Raw genomic sequence first — 14,810 nt, forward strand, 5'->3', positions numbered from 1 at the left:
TGATGGGTAAATAGAATGAAAAGGTCAAAAAATCAAAAAGTCTACAGCACATGGTATTCCCAGACGGTCTCCCATTCAAGTACTAACCATGCCCGTCGCAGCTTTGCTTCGGTGATCTGACGAGAACCGGCTTTTTCCACGTAGTATGGCCGTAGACAAGGTTTGGAACAGAACCTTTGGTATTTATCACTAAAAAGTGCTACTCTGACTATTCACCAATGACAACTTCAATATGTACGTATAGTTGGTGTGCGAAAATACAATCCAGATCCGATACTTTATAGATTTCACGCTTCTATATCATATCAAAAGTTTCTACACGGCACAGGTACGTAGTGACAGGAAGTCACAGGTGATCCTAAAGTCGGCGCTGTTTACACCATTCAATTGCAAGTTGCCCAACAGTAGTAAAGAACCCACAGTATTGAAATACGTTATGAAAACGTTACCTTTAAACAGAAGTTCGGTACATTAAATCGCTAGTTGAAAGTGTTTGTTGGGCTGCTGCATTGGCTGACACCTGGTGAGGAGTTAGAGCGGAATTAAAAGGAAGGGCCGATAATCATGACTTGGATAGTCTTGGTTCCCTAGCCTTTTGCCGCTGGAGGCTCTGCCTATGAGACTACCCCAAACGAATGAGTGTGGCGTCGAATTAAGAATGTATGTGATTAAAGACGAGACGAGGTAAATAGAATGAAAAGGTCAAAAAAACAAAAAGTCTACAGCACATGGTATTCCCAGACGGTCTCCCATTCAAGTACTAACCATGCCCGACGCAGCTTTGCTTCGGTGATCGGACGAGAACCGGCTTTTTCCACGTAGTATGGCCGTAGACAAGGTTTTGAACAGAACCTTTGGTATTTATCACTAAAAAGTGCTACTCTGACTATTCAGCAATGACAACTTCAATATGTACTTACAGTTGGTGTGCGAAAATACAATCCAGATCCGATACTTTATAGATTTCACACTTCTATATCATATCAAAAGTTTCTACACGGCACAGGTACGTAGTGACAGGCTGTCACAGGTGATCCTAAAGTCGGCACTGTTTACACCATTCAATTGCAAGTTGCCCAACAGTAGTAAAGAACCCACGGTATTGAAATACGTTATGAAAAAGTTACTTTTAAACAGAAGTTCGGTACATTAAATCGCTAGTTGAAAGTGCTTGTTGGGCTGCTGCATTGGCTGACACCTGGTGAGGAGTTAGAGCGGAATTAAAAGGAAGGGCCGATAATCATGACTTGGATAGTCTCGTTTCCCAGCCTTTTGCCGCTGGAGGCTCTGCCTATGAGACTACCCCATACGAATGAGTGTGGCGTCGAATTAAGAATATATGTGATTAAAGACGAGATGAATGATGGGTAAATAGAATGAAAAGGTCAAAAAATCAAAAAGTCTACAGCACATGGTATTCCCAGACGGTCTCCCATTCAAGTACTAACCATGCCCGACGCAGCTTTGCTTCGGTGATCGGACGAGAACCGGCTGTTTCCACGTAGTATGGCCGTAGACAAGGTTTTGAACAGAACCTTTGGTATTTATCACTAAAAAGTGCTACTCTGACTATTCACCAATGACAAATTCAATATGTACGTATAGTTGGTGTGCGAAAATACAATCCAGATCCGATACTTTATAGATTTCACACTTCTATATATATCAAAAGTTTCTACACGGCACAGGTACATAGTGACAGGCTGTCACAGGTGATCCTAAAGTCGGCGCTGTTTATACCATTCAATTGCAAATTGCCCAACAGTAGTAAAGAATGAAAGTGTTTGTTGGGCTGCTGCATTGGCTGACACCTGGTGAGGAGTTAGAGCGGAATTAAAAGGAAGGGCCGATAATCATGACTTGGATAGTCTTGGTTCCCTAGCCTTTTGCCGCTGGAGGCTCTGCCTATGAGACTACCCCAAACGAATGAGTGTGGCGTCGAATTAAGAATGTATGTGATTAAAGACGAGATGAATGATTGGTAAATAGAATGAACAGGTCAAAAAAACAAAAAGTCTACAGCACATGGTATTCCCAGACGGTCTCCCATTCAAGTACTGACCATGCCCGACGCAGCTTTGCTTCGGTGATCGGACGAGAACCGGCTTTTTCCACGTAGTATGGCCGTAGACAAGGTTTTGAACAGAACCTTTGTATTTATCACTAAAAAGTGCTACTCTGACTATTCACCAATGACAAATTCAATATGTACGTATAGTTGGTGTGCGAAAATACAATCCAGATCCGATACTTTATAGATTTCACACTTCTATATCATATCAAAAGTTTCTACACGGCACAGGTACGTAGTGACAGGCTGTCACAGGTGATCCTAAAGTCGGCGCTGTTTACACCATTCAATTGCAAGTTGCCCAACAGTAGTAAAGAATGAAAGTGTTTGTTGGGCTGCTGCATTGGCTGACACCTGGTGAGGAGTTAGAGCGGAATTAAAAGGAAGGGCCGATAATCATGACTTGGATAGTCTTGGTTCCCTAGCCTTTTGCCGCTGGAGGCTCTGCCTATGAGACTACCCCAAACGAATGAGTGTGGCGTCGAATTAAGAATGTATGTGATTAAAGACGAGATGAATGATTGGTAAATAGAATGAACAGGACAAAAAAACAAAAAGTCTACAGCACATGGTATTCCCAGACGGTCTCCCATTCAAGTACTGACCATGCCCGACGCAGCTTTGCTTCGGTGATCGGACGAGAACCGGCTTTTTCCACGTAGTATGGCCGTAGACAAGGTTTTGAACAGAACCTTTGTATTTATCACTAAAAAGTGCTACTCTGACTATTCACCAATGACAAATTCAATATGTACGTATAGTTGGTGTGCGAAAATACAATCCAGATCCGATACTTTATAGATTTCACACTTCTATATCATATCAAAAGTTTCTACACGGCACAGGTACGTAGTGACAGGCTGTCACAGGTGATCCTAAAGTCGGCGCTGTTTACACCATTCAATTGCAAGTTGCCCAACAGTAGTAAAGAACCCACGGTATTGAAATACGTTATGAAAAAGTTACTTTTAAACAGAAGTTCGGTACATTAAATCGCTAGTTGAAAGTGCTTGTTGGGCTGCTGCATTTGCTGACACCTGGTGAGGAGTTAGAGCGGAATTAAAAGGAAGGGCCGATAATCATGACTTGGATAGTCTCGCGGTTCCCCAGCCTTTTCCCACTGGAGGCTCTGTCTATGAGACTACCCCATACGAATGAGTGTGGCGTCGAATTAAGAATGTATGTGATTAAAGACGAGATGAATGATGGGTAAATAGAATGAAAAGGTCAAAAAATCAAAAAGTCTACAGCACATGGTATTCCCAGACGGTCTCCCATTCAAGTACTAACCATGCCCGTCGCAGCTTTGCTTCGGTGATCGGACGAGAACCGGCTTTTTCCACGTAGTATGGCCGTAGACAAGGTTTTGAACAGAACCTTTGGTATTTATCACTAAAAAGTGCTACTCTGACTATTCACCAATGACAAATTCAATATGTACGTATAGTTGGTGTGCGAAAATACAATCCAGATCCGATACTTTATAGATTTCACACTTCTATATATATCAAAAGTTTCTACACGGCACAGGTACGTAGTGACAGGCTGTCACAGGTGATCCTAAAGTCGGCGCTGTTTATACCATTCAATTGCAAATTGCCCAACAGTAGTAAAGAATGAAAGTGTTTGTTGGGCTGCTGCATTGGCTGACACCTGGTGAGGAGTTAGAGCGGAATTAAAAGGAAGGGCCGATAATCATGACTTGGATAGTCTCGGTTCCCTAGCCTTTTGCCGCTGGAGGCTCTGCCTATGAGACTACCCCAAACGAATGATTGTGGCGTCGAATTAAGAATGTATGTGCTTAAAGACGAGATGAATGATGGGTAAATAGAATGAAAAGGTCAAAAAATCAAAAAGTCTACAGCACATGGTATTCCCAGACGGTCTCCCATTCAAGTACTAACCATGCCCGTCGCAGCTTTGCTTCGGTGATCGGACGAGAACCGGCTTTTTCCACGTAGTATGGCCGTAGACAAGGTTTTGAACAGAACCTTTGGTATTTATCACTAAAAAGTGCTACTCTGACTATTCAACAATGACAAATTCAATATGTACGTATAGTTGGTGTGCGAAAATACAATCCAGATCCGATACTTTATAGATTTCACGCTTCTATATCATATCAAAAGTTTCTACACGGCACAGGTACGTAGTGACAGGAAGTCACAGGTGATCCTAAAGTCGGCGCTGTTTACACCATTCAATTGCAAGTTGCCCAACAGTAGTAAAGAACCCACAGTATTGAAATACGTTATGAAAACGTTACCTTTAAACAGAAGTTCGGTACATTAAATCGCTAGTTGAAAGTGTTTGTTGGGCTGCTGCATTGGCTGACACCTGGTGAGGAGTTAGAGCGGAATTAAAAGGAAGGGCCGATAATCATGACTTGGATAGTCTTGGTTCCCTAGCCTTTTGCCGCTGGAGGCTCTGCCTATGAGACTACCCCAAACGAATGAGTGTGGCGTCGAATTAAGAATGTATGTGATTAAAGACGAGACGAGGTAAATAGAATGAAAAGGTCAAAAAAACAAAAAGTCTACAGCACATGGTATTCCCAGACGGTCTCCCATTCAAGTACTAACCATGCCCGACGCAGCTTTGCTTCGGTGATCGGACGAGAACCGGCTTTTTCCACGTAGTATGGCCGTAGACAAGGTTTTGAACAGAACCTTTGGTATTTATCACTAAAAAGTGCTACTCTGACTATTCAGCAATGACAACTTCAATATGTACTTACAGTTGGTGTGCGAAAATACAATCCAGATCCGATACTTTATAGATTTCACACTTCTATATCATATCAAAAGTTTCTACACGGCACAGGTACGTAGTGACAGGCTGTCACAGGTGATCCTAAAGTCGGCACTGTTTACACCATTCAATTGCAAGTTGCCCAACAGTAGTAAAGAACCCACGGTATTGAAATACGTTATGAAAAAGTTACTTTTAAACAGAAGTTCGGTACATTAAATCGCTAGTTGAAAGTGCTTGTTGGGCTGCTGCATTGGCTGACACCTGGTGAGGAGTTAGAGCGGAATTAAAAGGAAGGGCCGATAATCATGACTTGGATAGTCTCGTTTCCCAGCCTTTTGCCGCTGGAGGCTCTGCCTATGAGACTACCCCATACGAATGAGTGTGGCGTCGAATTAAGAATATATGTGATTAAAGACGAGATGAATGATGGGTAAATAGAATGAAAAGGTCAAAAAATCAAAAAGTCTACAGCACATGGTATTCCCAGACGGTCTCCCATTCAAGTACTAACCATGCCCGACGCAGCTTTGCTTCGGTGATCGGACGAGAACCGGCTGTTTCCACGTAGTATGGCCGTAGACAAGGTTTTGAACAGAACCTTTGGTATTTATCACTAAAAAGTGCTACTCTGACTATTCACCAATGACAAATTCAATATGTACGTATAGTTGGTGTGCGAAAATACAATCCAGATCCGATACTTTATAGATTTCACACTTCTATATATATCAAAAGTTTCTACACGGCACAGGTACATAGTGACAGGCTGTCACAGGTGATCCTAAAGTCGGCGCTGTTTATACCATTCAATTGCAAATTGCCCAACAGTAGTAAAGAATGAAAGTGTTTGTTGGGCTGCTGCATTGGCTGACACCTGGTGAGGAGTTAGAGCGGAATTAAAAGGAAGGGCCGATAATCATGACTTGGATAGTCTTGGTTCCCTAGCCTTTTGCCGCTGGAGGCTCTGCCTATGAGACTACCCCAAACGAATGAGTGTGGCGTCGAATTAAGAATGTATGTGATTAAAGACGAGATGAATGATTGGTAAATAGAATGAACAGGTCAAAAAAACAAAAAGTCTACAGCACATGGTATTCCCAGACGGTCTCCCATTCAAGTACTGACCATGCCCGACGCAGCTTTGCTTCGGTGATCGGACGAGAACCGGCTTTTTCCACGTAGTATGGCCGTAGACAAGGTTTTGAACAGAACCTTTGTATTTATCACTAAAAAGTGCTACTCTGACTATTCACCAATGACAAATTCAATATGTACGTATAGTTGGTGTGCGAAAATACAATCCAGATCCGATACTTTATAGATTTCACACTTCTATATCATATCAAAAGTTTCTACACGGCACAGGTACGTAGTGACAGGCTGTCACAGGTGATCCTAAAGTCGGCGCTGTTTACACCATTCAATTGCAAGTTGCCCAACAGTAGTAAAGAACCCACGGTATTGAAATACGTTATGAAAAAGTTACTTTTAAACAGAAGTTCGGTACATTAAATCGCTAGTTGAAAGTGCTTGTTGGGCTGCTGCATTTGCTGACACCTGGTGAGGAGTTAGAGCGGAATTAAAAGGAAGGGCCAATAATCATGACTTGGATAGTCTCGCGGTTCCCCAGCCTTTTCCCACTGGAGGCTCTGTCTATGAGACTACCCCATAAGAATGAGTGTGGCGTCGAATTAAGAATGTATGTGATTAAAGACGAGATGAATGATGGGTAAATAGAATGAAAAGGTCAAAAAATCAAAAAGTCTACAGCACATGGTATTCCCAGACGGTCTCCCATTCAAGTACTAACCATGCCCGACGCAGCTTTGCTTCGGTGATCGGACGAGAACCGGCTTTTTCCACGTAGTATGGCCGTAGACAAGGTTTTGAACAGAACCTTTGGTATTTATTACTAAAAAGTGCTACTCTGACTATTCACCAATGACAACTTCAATATGTACGTATAGTTGGTGTGCGAAAATACAATCCAGATCCGATACTTTATAGATTTCACACTTCTATATATATCAAAAGTTTCTACACGGCACAGGTACGTAGTGACAGGCTGTCACAGGTGATCCTAAAGTCGGCGCTGTTTACACCATTCAATTGCAAGTTGCCCAACAGTAGTAAAGAATGAAAGTGTTTGTTGGGCTGCTGCATTGGCTGACACCTGGTGAGGAGTTAGAGCGGAATTAAAAGGAAGGGCCGATAATCATGACTTGGATAGTCTTGGTTCCCTAGCCTTTTGCCGCTGGAGGCTCTGCCTATGAGACTACCCCAAACGAATGAGTGTGGCGTCGAATTAAGAATGTATGTGATTAAAGACGAGATGAATGATTGGTAAATAGAATGAACAGGACAAAAAAACAAAAAGTCTACAGCACATGGTATTCCCAGACGGTCTCCCATTCAAGTACTGACCATGCCCGACGCAGCTTTGCTTCGGTGATCGGACGAGAACCGGCTTTTTCCACGTAGTATGGCCGTAGACAAGGTTTTGAACAGAACCTTTGTATTTATCACTAAAAAGTGCTACTCTGACTATTCACCAATGACAAATTCAATATGTACGTATAGTTGGTGTGCGAAAATACAATCCAGATCCGATACTTTATAGATTTCACACTTCTATATCATATCAAAAGTTTCTACACGGCACAGGTACGTAGTGACAGGCTGTCACAGGTGATCCTAAAGTCGGCGCTGTTTACACCATTCAATTGCAAGTTGCCCAACAGTAGTAAAGAACCCACGGTATTGAAATACGTTATGAAAAAGTTACTTTTAAACAGAAGTTCGGTACATTAAATCGCTAGTTGAAAGTGCTTGTTGGGCTGCTGCATTTGCTGACACCTGGTGAGGAGTTAGAGCGGAATTAAAAGGAAGGGCCGATAATCATGACTTGGATAGTCTCGCGGTTCCCCAGCCTTTTCCCACTGGAGGCTCTGTCTATGAGACTACCCCATACGAATGAGTGTGGCGTCGAATTAAGAATGTATGTGATTAAAGACGAGATGAATGATGGGTAAATAGAATGAAAAGGTCAAAAAATCAAAAAGTCTACAGCACATGGTATTCCCAGACGGTCTCCCATTCAAGTACTAACCATGCCCGTCGCAGCTTTGCTTCGGTGATCGGACGAGAACCGGCTTTTTCCACGTAGTATGGCCGTAGACAAGGTTTTGAACAGAACCTTTGGTATTTATCACTAAAAAGTGCTACTCTGACTATTCACCAATGACAAATTCAATATGTACGTATAGTTGGTGTGCGAAAATACAATCCAGATCCGATACTTTATAGATTTCACACTTCTATATATATCAAAAGTTTCTACACGGCACAGGTACGTAGTGACAGGCTGTCACAGGTGATCCTAAAGTCGGCGCTGTTTATACCATTCAATTGCAAATTGCCCAACAGTAGTAAAGAATGAAAGTGTTTGTTGGGCTGCTGCATTGGCTGACACCTGGTGAGGAGTTAGAGCGGAATTAAAAGGAAGGGCCGATAATCATGACTTGGATAGTCTCGGTTCCCTAGCCTTTTGCCGCTGGAGGCTCTGCCTATGAGACTACCCCAAACGAATGATTGTGGCGTCGAATTAAGAATGTATGTGCTTAAAGACGAGATGAATGATGGGTAAATAGAATGAAAAGGTCAAAAAATCAAAAAGTCTACAGCACATGGTATTCCCAGACGGTCTCCCATTCAAGTACTAACCATGCCCGTCGCAGCTTTGCTTCGGTGATCGGACGAGAACCGGCTTTTTCCACGTAGTATGGCCGTAGACAAGGTTTTGAACAGAACCTTTGGTATTTATCACTAAAAAGTGCTACTCTGACTATTCAACAATGACAAATTCAATATGTACGTATAGTTGGTGTGCGAAAATACAATCCAGATCCGATACTTTATAGATTTCACGCTTCTATATCATATCAAAAGTTTCTACACGGCACAGGTACGTAGTGACAGGAAGTCACAGGTGATCCTAAAGTCGGCGCTGTTTACACCATTCAATTGCAAGTTGCCCAACAGTAGTAAAGAACCCACAGTATTGAAATACGTTATGAAAACGTTACCTTTAAACAGAAGTTCGGTACATTAAATCGCTAGTTGAAAGTGTTTGTTGGGCTGCTGCATTGGCTGACACCTGGTGAGGAGTTAGAGCGGAATTAAAAGGAAGGGCCGATAATCATGACTTGGATAGTCTTGGTTCCCTAGCCTTTTGCCGCTGGAGGCTCTGCCTATGAGACTACCCCAAACGAATGAGTGTGGCGTCGAATTAAGAATGTATGTGATTAAAGACGAGACGAGGTAAATAGAATGAAAAGGTCAAAAAAACAAAAAGTCTACAGCACATGGTATTCCCAGACGGTCTCCCATTCAAGTACTAACCATGCCCGACGCAGCTTTGCTTCGGTGATCGGACGAGAACCGGCTTTTTCCACGTAGTATGGCCGTAGACAAGGTTTTGAACAGAACCTTTGGTATTTATTACTAAAAAGTGCTACTCTGACTATTCACCAATGACAACTTCAATATGTACGTATAGTTGGTGTGCGAAAATACAATCCAGATCCGATACTTTATAGATTTCACACTTCTATATATATCAAAAGTTTCTACACGGCACAGGTACGTAGTGACAGGCTGTCACAGGTGATCCTAAAGTCGGCGCTGTTTACACCATTCAATTGCAAGTTGCCCAACAGTAGTAAAGAATGAAAGTGTTTGTTGGGCTGCTGCATTGGCTGACACCTGGTGAGGAGTTAGAGCGGAATTAAAAGGAAGGGCCGATAATCATGACTTGGATAGTCTTGGTTCCCTAGCCTTTTGCCGCTGGAGGCTCTGCCTATGAGACTACCCCAAACGAATGAGTGTGGCGTCGAATTAAGAATGTATGTGATTAAAGACGAGATGAATGATTGGTAAATAGAATGAACAGGACAAAAAAACAAAAAGTCTACAGCACATGGTATTCCCAGACGGTCTCCCATTCAAGTACTGACCATGCCCGACGCAGCTTTGCTTCGGTGATCGGACGAGAACCGGCTTTTTCCACGTAGTATGGCCGTAGACAAGGTTTTGAACAGAACCTTTGGTATTTATTACTAAAAAGTGCTACTCTGACTATTCACCAATGACAACTTCAATATGTACGTATAGTTGGTGTGCGAAAATACAATCCAGATCCGATACTTTATAGATTTCACACTTCTATATATATCAAAAGTTTCTACACGGCACAGGTACGTAGTGACAGGCTGTCACAGGTGATCCTAAAGTCGGCGCTGTTTACACCATTCAATTGCAAGTTGCCCAACAGTAGTAAAGAATGAAAGTGTTTGTTGGGCTGCTGCATTGGCTGACACCTGGTGAGGAGTTAGAGCGGAATTAAAAGGAAGGGCCGATAATCATGACTTGGATAGTCTTGGTTCCCTAGCCTTTTGCCGCTGGAGGCTCTGCCTATGAGACTACCCCAAACGAATGAGTGTGGCGTCGAATTAAGAATGTATGTGATTAAAGACGAGATGAATGATTGGTAAATAGAATGAACAGGACAAAAAAACAAAAAGTCTACAGCACATGGTATTCCCAGACGGTCTCCCATTCAAGTACTGACCATGCCCGACGCAGCTTTGCTTCGGTGATCGGACGAGAACCGGCTTTTTCCACGTAGTATGGCCGTAGACAAGGTTTTGAACAGAACCTTTGTATTTATCACTAAAAAGTGCTACTCTGACTATTCACCAATGACAAATTCAATATGTACGTATAGTTGGTGTGCGAAAATACAATCCAGATCCGATACTTTATAGATTTCACACTTCTATATCATATCAAAAGTTTCTACACGGCACAGGTACGTAGTGACAGGCTGTCACAGGTGATCCTAAAGTCGGCGCTGTTTACACCATTCAATTGCAAGTTGCCCAACAGTAGTAAAGAACCCACGGTATTGAAATACGTTATGAAAAAGTTACTTTTAAACAGAAGTTCGGTACATTAAATCGCTAGTTGAAAGTGCTTGTTGGGCTGCTGCATTTGCTGACACCTGGTGAGGAGTTAGAGCGGAATTAAAAGGAAGGGCCGATAATCATGACTTGGATAGTCTCGCGGTTCCCCAGCCTTTTCCCACTGGAGGCTCTGTCTATGAGACTACCCCATACGAATGAGTGTGGCGTCGAATTAAGAATGTATGTGATTAAAGACGAGATGAATGATGGGTAAATAGAATGAAAAGGTCAAAAAATCAAAAAGTCTACAGCACATGGTATTCCCAGACGGTCTCCCATTCAAGTACTAACCATGCCCGTCGCAGCTTTGCTTCGGTGATCGGACGAGAACCGGCTTTTTCCACGTAGTATGGCCGTAGACAAGGTTTTGAACAGAACCTTTGGTATTTATCACTAAAAAGTGCTACTCTGACTATTCACCAATGACAAATTCAATATGTACGTATAGTTGGTGTGCGAAAATACAATCCAGATCCGATACTTTATAGATTTCACACTTCTATATATATCAAAAGTTTCTACACGGCACAGGTACGTAGTGACAGGCTGTCACAGGTGATCCTAAAGTCGGCGCTGTTTATACCATTCAATTGCAAATTGCCCAACAGTAGTAAAGAATGAAAGTGTTTGTTGGGCTGCTGCATTGGCTGACACCTGGTGAGGAGTTAGAGCGGAATTAAAAGGAAGGGCCGATAATCATGACTTGGATAGTCTCGGTTCCCTAGCCTTTTGCCGCTGGAGGCTCTGCCTATGAGACTACCCCAAACGAATGATTGTGGCGTCGAATTAAGAATGTATGTGCTTAAAGACGAGATGAATGATGGGTAAATAGAATGAAAAGGTCAAAAAATCAAAAAGTCTACAGCACATGGTATTCCCAGACGGTCTCCCATTCAAGTACTAACCATGCCCGTCGCAGCTTTGCTTCGGTGATCGGACGAGAACCGGCTTTTTCCACGTAGTATGGCCGTAGACAAGGTTTTGAACAGAACCTTTGGTATTTATCACTAAAAAGTGCTACTCTGACTATTCAACAATGACAAATTCAATATGTACGTATAGTTGGTGTGCGAAAATACAATCCAGATCCGATACTTTATAGATTTCACGCTTCTATATCATATCAAAAGTTTCTACACGGCACAGGTACGTAGTGACAGGAAGTCACAGGTGATCCTAAAGTCGGCGCTGTTTACACCATTCAATTGCAAGTTGCCCAACAGTAGTAAAGAACCCACAGTATTGAAATACGTTATGAAAACGTTACCTTTAAACAGAAGTTCGGTACATTAAATCGCTAGTTGAAAGTGTTTGTTGGGCTGCTGCATTGGCTGACACCTGGTGAGGAGTTAGAGCGGAATTAAAAGGAAGGGCCGATAATCATGACTTGGATAGTCTTGGTTCCCTAGCCTTTTGCCGCTGGAGGCTCTGCCTATGAGACTACCCCAAACGAATGAGTGTGGCGTCGAATTAAGAATGTATGTGATTAAAGACGAGACGAGGTAAATAGAATGAAAAGGTCAAAAAAACAAAAAGTCTACAGCACATGGTATTCCCAGACGGTCTCCCATTCAAGTACTAACCATGCCCGACGCAGCTTTGCTTCGGTGATCGGACGAGAACCGGCTTTTTCCACGTAGTATGGCCGTAGACAAGGTTTTGAACAGAACCTTTGGTATTTATCACTAAAAAGTGCTACTCTGACTATTCAGCAATGACAACTTCAATATGTACTTACAGTTGGTGTGCGAAAATACAATCCAGATCCGATACTTTATAGATTTCACACTTCTATATCATATCAAAAGTTTCTACACGGCACAGGTACGTAGTGACAGGCTGTCACAGGTGATCCTAAAGTCGGCACTGTTTACACCATTCAATTGCAAGTTGCCCAACAGTAGTAAAGAACCCACGGTATTGAAATACGTTATGAAAAAGTTACTTTTAAACAGAAGTTCGGTACATTAAATCGCTAGTTGAAAGTGCTTGTTGGGCTGCTGCATTGGCTGACACCTGGTGAGGAGTTAGAGCGGAATTAAAAGGAAGGGCCGATAATCATGACTTGGATAGTCTCGTTTCCCAGCCTTTTGCCGCTGGAGGCTCTGCCTATGAGACTACCCCATACGAATGAGTGTGGCGTCGAATTAAGAATATATGTGATTAAAGACGAGATGAATGATGGGTAAATAGAATGAAAAGGTCAAAAAATCAAAAAGTCTACAGCACATGGTATTCCCAGACGGTCTCCCATTCAAGTACTAACCATGCCCGACGCAGCTTTGCTTCGGTGATCGGACGAGAACCGGCTGTTTCCACGTAGTATGGCCGTAGACAAGGTTTTGAACAGAACCTTTGGTATTTATCACTAAAAAGTGCTACTCTGACTATTCACCAATGACAAATTCAATATGTACGTATAGTTGGTGTGCGAAAATACAATCCAGATCCGATACTTTATAGATTTCACACTTCTATATATATCAAAAGTTTCTACACGGCACAGGTACATAGTGACAGGCTGTCACAGGTGATCCTAAAGTCGGCGCTGTTTATACCATTCAATTGCAAATTGCCCAACAGTAGTAAAGAATGAAAGTGTTTGTTGGGCTGCTGCATTGGCTGACACCTGGTGAGGAGTTAGAGCGGAATTAAAAGGAAGGGCCGATAATCATGACTTGGATAGTCTTGGTTCCCTAGCCTTTTGCCGCTGGAGGCTCTGCCTATGAGACTACCCCAAACGAATGAGTGTGGCGTCGAATTAAGAATGTATGTGATTAAAGACGAGATGAATGATTGGTAAATAGAATGAACAGGTCAAAAAAACAAAAAGTCTACAGCACATGGTATTCCCAGACGGTCTCCCATTCAAGTACTGACCATGCCCGACGCAGCTTTGCTTCGGTGATCGGACGAGAACCGGCTTTTTCCACGTAGTATGGCCGTAGACAAGGTTTTGAACAGAACCTTTGTATTTATCACTAAAAAGTGCTACTCTGACTATTCACCAATGACAAATTCAATATGTACGTATAGTTGGTGTGCGAAAATACAATCCAGATCCGATACTTTATAGATTTCACACTTCTATATCATATCAAAAGTTTCTACACGGCACAGGTACGTAGTGACAGGCTGTCACAGGTGATCCTAAAGTCGGCGCTGTTTACACCATTCAATTGCAAGTTGCCCAACAGTAGTAAAGAACCCACGGTATTGAAATACGTTATGAAAAAGTTACTTTTAAACAGAAGTTCGGTACATTAAATCGCTAGTTGAAAGTGCTTGTTGGGCTGCTGCATTTGCTGACACCTGGTGAGGAGTTAGAGCGGAATTAAAAGGAAGGGCCAATAATCATGACTTGGATAGTCTCGCGGTTCCCCAGCCTTTTCCCACTGGAGGCTCTGTCTATGAGACTACCCCATAAGAATGAGTGTGGCGTCGAATTAAGAATGTATGTGATTAAAGACGAGATGAATGATGGGTAAATAGAATGAAAAGGTCAAAAAATCAAAAAGTCTACAGCACATGGTATTCCCAGACGGTCTCCCATTCAAGTACTAACCATGCCCGACGCAGCTTTGCTTCGGTGATCGGACGAGAACCGGCTTTTTCCACGTAGTATGGCCGTAGACAAGGTTTTGAACAGAACCTTTGGTATTTATTACTAAAAAGTGCTACTCTGACTATTCACCAATGACAACTTCAATATGTACGTATAGTTGGTGTGCGAAAATACAATCCAGATCCGATACTTTATAGATTTCACACTTCTATATATATCAAAAGTTTCTACACGGCACAGGTACGTAGTGACAGGCTGTCACAGGTGATCCTAAAGTCGGCGCTGTTTACACCATTCAATTGCAAGTTGCCCAACAGTAGTAAAGAATGAAAGTGTTTGTTGGGCTGCTGCATTGGCTGACACCTGGTGAGGAGTTAGAGCGGAATTAAAAGGAAGG

At 42.5% G+C, this 14,810-nt stretch overlaps 22 non-coding genes and 1 pseudogene across 22 annotated transcripts; all 23 read right to left on the reverse strand.

Moving 5' to 3' along the window:
• Window positions 1–38: 38 nt before the first annotated feature.
• On the reverse strand, window positions 39–157 carry LOC144443977 (5S ribosomal RNA; annotated as a pseudogene).
• Window positions 158–716: 559 nt separating this feature from the next.
• Window positions 717–835, reverse strand: LOC144444068 (5S ribosomal RNA). The gene has a single exon (XR_013481798.1). It is a non-coding gene; the product is annotated as a 5S ribosomal RNA (ribosomal RNA).
• A 564-nt stretch (window positions 836–1,399) lies between these two features.
• Window positions 1,400–1,518, reverse strand: LOC144443956 (5S ribosomal RNA). Its single transcript, XR_013481757.1, has one exon. It is a non-coding gene; the product is annotated as a 5S ribosomal RNA (ribosomal RNA).
• Window positions 1,519–2,013: 495 nt separating this feature from the next.
• On the reverse strand, window positions 2,014–2,132 carry LOC144443961 (5S ribosomal RNA). Its single transcript, XR_013481762.1, has one exon. It is a non-coding gene; the product is annotated as a 5S ribosomal RNA (ribosomal RNA).
• A 495-nt stretch (window positions 2,133–2,627) lies between these two features.
• LOC144443962 (5S ribosomal RNA) lies at window positions 2,628–2,746 on the reverse strand. The gene has a single exon (XR_013481763.1). It is a non-coding gene; the product is annotated as a 5S ribosomal RNA (ribosomal RNA).
• Window positions 2,747–3,312: 566 nt separating this feature from the next.
• LOC144443936 (5S ribosomal RNA) lies at window positions 3,313–3,431 on the reverse strand. Its single transcript, XR_013481738.1, has one exon. It is a non-coding gene; the product is annotated as a 5S ribosomal RNA (ribosomal RNA).
• Window positions 3,432–3,926: 495 nt separating this feature from the next.
• Window positions 3,927–4,045, reverse strand: LOC144443937 (5S ribosomal RNA). The gene has a single exon (XR_013481739.1). It is a non-coding gene; the product is annotated as a 5S ribosomal RNA (ribosomal RNA).
• Window positions 4,046–4,604: 559 nt separating this feature from the next.
• Window positions 4,605–4,723, reverse strand: LOC144444069 (5S ribosomal RNA). Its single transcript, XR_013481799.1, has one exon. It is a non-coding gene; the product is annotated as a 5S ribosomal RNA (ribosomal RNA).
• Window positions 4,724–5,287: 564 nt separating this feature from the next.
• Window positions 5,288–5,406, reverse strand: LOC144443957 (5S ribosomal RNA). The gene has a single exon (XR_013481758.1). It is a non-coding gene; the product is annotated as a 5S ribosomal RNA (ribosomal RNA).
• A 495-nt stretch (window positions 5,407–5,901) lies between these two features.
• On the reverse strand, window positions 5,902–6,020 carry LOC144443964 (5S ribosomal RNA). Its single transcript, XR_013481765.1, has one exon. It is a non-coding gene; the product is annotated as a 5S ribosomal RNA (ribosomal RNA).
• A 566-nt stretch (window positions 6,021–6,586) lies between these two features.
• On the reverse strand, window positions 6,587–6,705 carry LOC144444070 (5S ribosomal RNA). The gene has a single exon (XR_013481800.1). It is a non-coding gene; the product is annotated as a 5S ribosomal RNA (ribosomal RNA).
• Window positions 6,706–7,200: 495 nt separating this feature from the next.
• LOC144443966 (5S ribosomal RNA) lies at window positions 7,201–7,319 on the reverse strand. Its single transcript, XR_013481766.1, has one exon. It is a non-coding gene; the product is annotated as a 5S ribosomal RNA (ribosomal RNA).
• Window positions 7,320–7,885: 566 nt separating this feature from the next.
• Window positions 7,886–8,004, reverse strand: LOC144443938 (5S ribosomal RNA). Its single transcript, XR_013481740.1, has one exon. It is a non-coding gene; the product is annotated as a 5S ribosomal RNA (ribosomal RNA).
• Window positions 8,005–8,499: 495 nt separating this feature from the next.
• LOC144443939 (5S ribosomal RNA) lies at window positions 8,500–8,618 on the reverse strand. Its single transcript, XR_013481741.1, has one exon. It is a non-coding gene; the product is annotated as a 5S ribosomal RNA (ribosomal RNA).
• A 559-nt stretch (window positions 8,619–9,177) lies between these two features.
• Window positions 9,178–9,296, reverse strand: LOC144444071 (5S ribosomal RNA). The gene has a single exon (XR_013481801.1). It is a non-coding gene; the product is annotated as a 5S ribosomal RNA (ribosomal RNA).
• A 495-nt stretch (window positions 9,297–9,791) lies between these two features.
• On the reverse strand, window positions 9,792–9,910 carry LOC144443967 (5S ribosomal RNA). Its single transcript, XR_013481767.1, has one exon. It is a non-coding gene; the product is annotated as a 5S ribosomal RNA (ribosomal RNA).
• Window positions 9,911–10,405: 495 nt separating this feature from the next.
• Window positions 10,406–10,524, reverse strand: LOC144443968 (5S ribosomal RNA). Its single transcript, XR_013481768.1, has one exon. It is a non-coding gene; the product is annotated as a 5S ribosomal RNA (ribosomal RNA).
• Window positions 10,525–11,090: 566 nt separating this feature from the next.
• Window positions 11,091–11,209, reverse strand: LOC144443941 (5S ribosomal RNA). Its single transcript, XR_013481743.1, has one exon. It is a non-coding gene; the product is annotated as a 5S ribosomal RNA (ribosomal RNA).
• Window positions 11,210–11,704: 495 nt separating this feature from the next.
• On the reverse strand, window positions 11,705–11,823 carry LOC144443942 (5S ribosomal RNA). Its single transcript, XR_013481744.1, has one exon. It is a non-coding gene; the product is annotated as a 5S ribosomal RNA (ribosomal RNA).
• A 559-nt stretch (window positions 11,824–12,382) lies between these two features.
• LOC144444072 (5S ribosomal RNA) lies at window positions 12,383–12,501 on the reverse strand. Its single transcript, XR_013481802.1, has one exon. It is a non-coding gene; the product is annotated as a 5S ribosomal RNA (ribosomal RNA).
• Window positions 12,502–13,065: 564 nt separating this feature from the next.
• On the reverse strand, window positions 13,066–13,184 carry LOC144443958 (5S ribosomal RNA). The gene has a single exon (XR_013481759.1). It is a non-coding gene; the product is annotated as a 5S ribosomal RNA (ribosomal RNA).
• A 495-nt stretch (window positions 13,185–13,679) lies between these two features.
• LOC144443969 (5S ribosomal RNA) lies at window positions 13,680–13,798 on the reverse strand. The gene has a single exon (XR_013481769.1). It is a non-coding gene; the product is annotated as a 5S ribosomal RNA (ribosomal RNA).
• Window positions 13,799–14,364: 566 nt separating this feature from the next.
• On the reverse strand, window positions 14,365–14,483 carry LOC144444073 (5S ribosomal RNA). Its single transcript, XR_013481803.1, has one exon. It is a non-coding gene; the product is annotated as a 5S ribosomal RNA (ribosomal RNA).
• Window positions 14,484–14,810: the final 327 nt, after the last annotated feature.

The sequence above is a fragment of the Glandiceps talaboti genome, chromosome 12, assembly GCF_964340395.1.
Source record: "Glandiceps talaboti chromosome 12, keGlaTala1.1, whole genome shotgun sequence".
Taxonomy (NCBI): domain Eukaryota; kingdom Metazoa; phylum Hemichordata; class Enteropneusta; family Spengelidae; genus Glandiceps; species Glandiceps talaboti.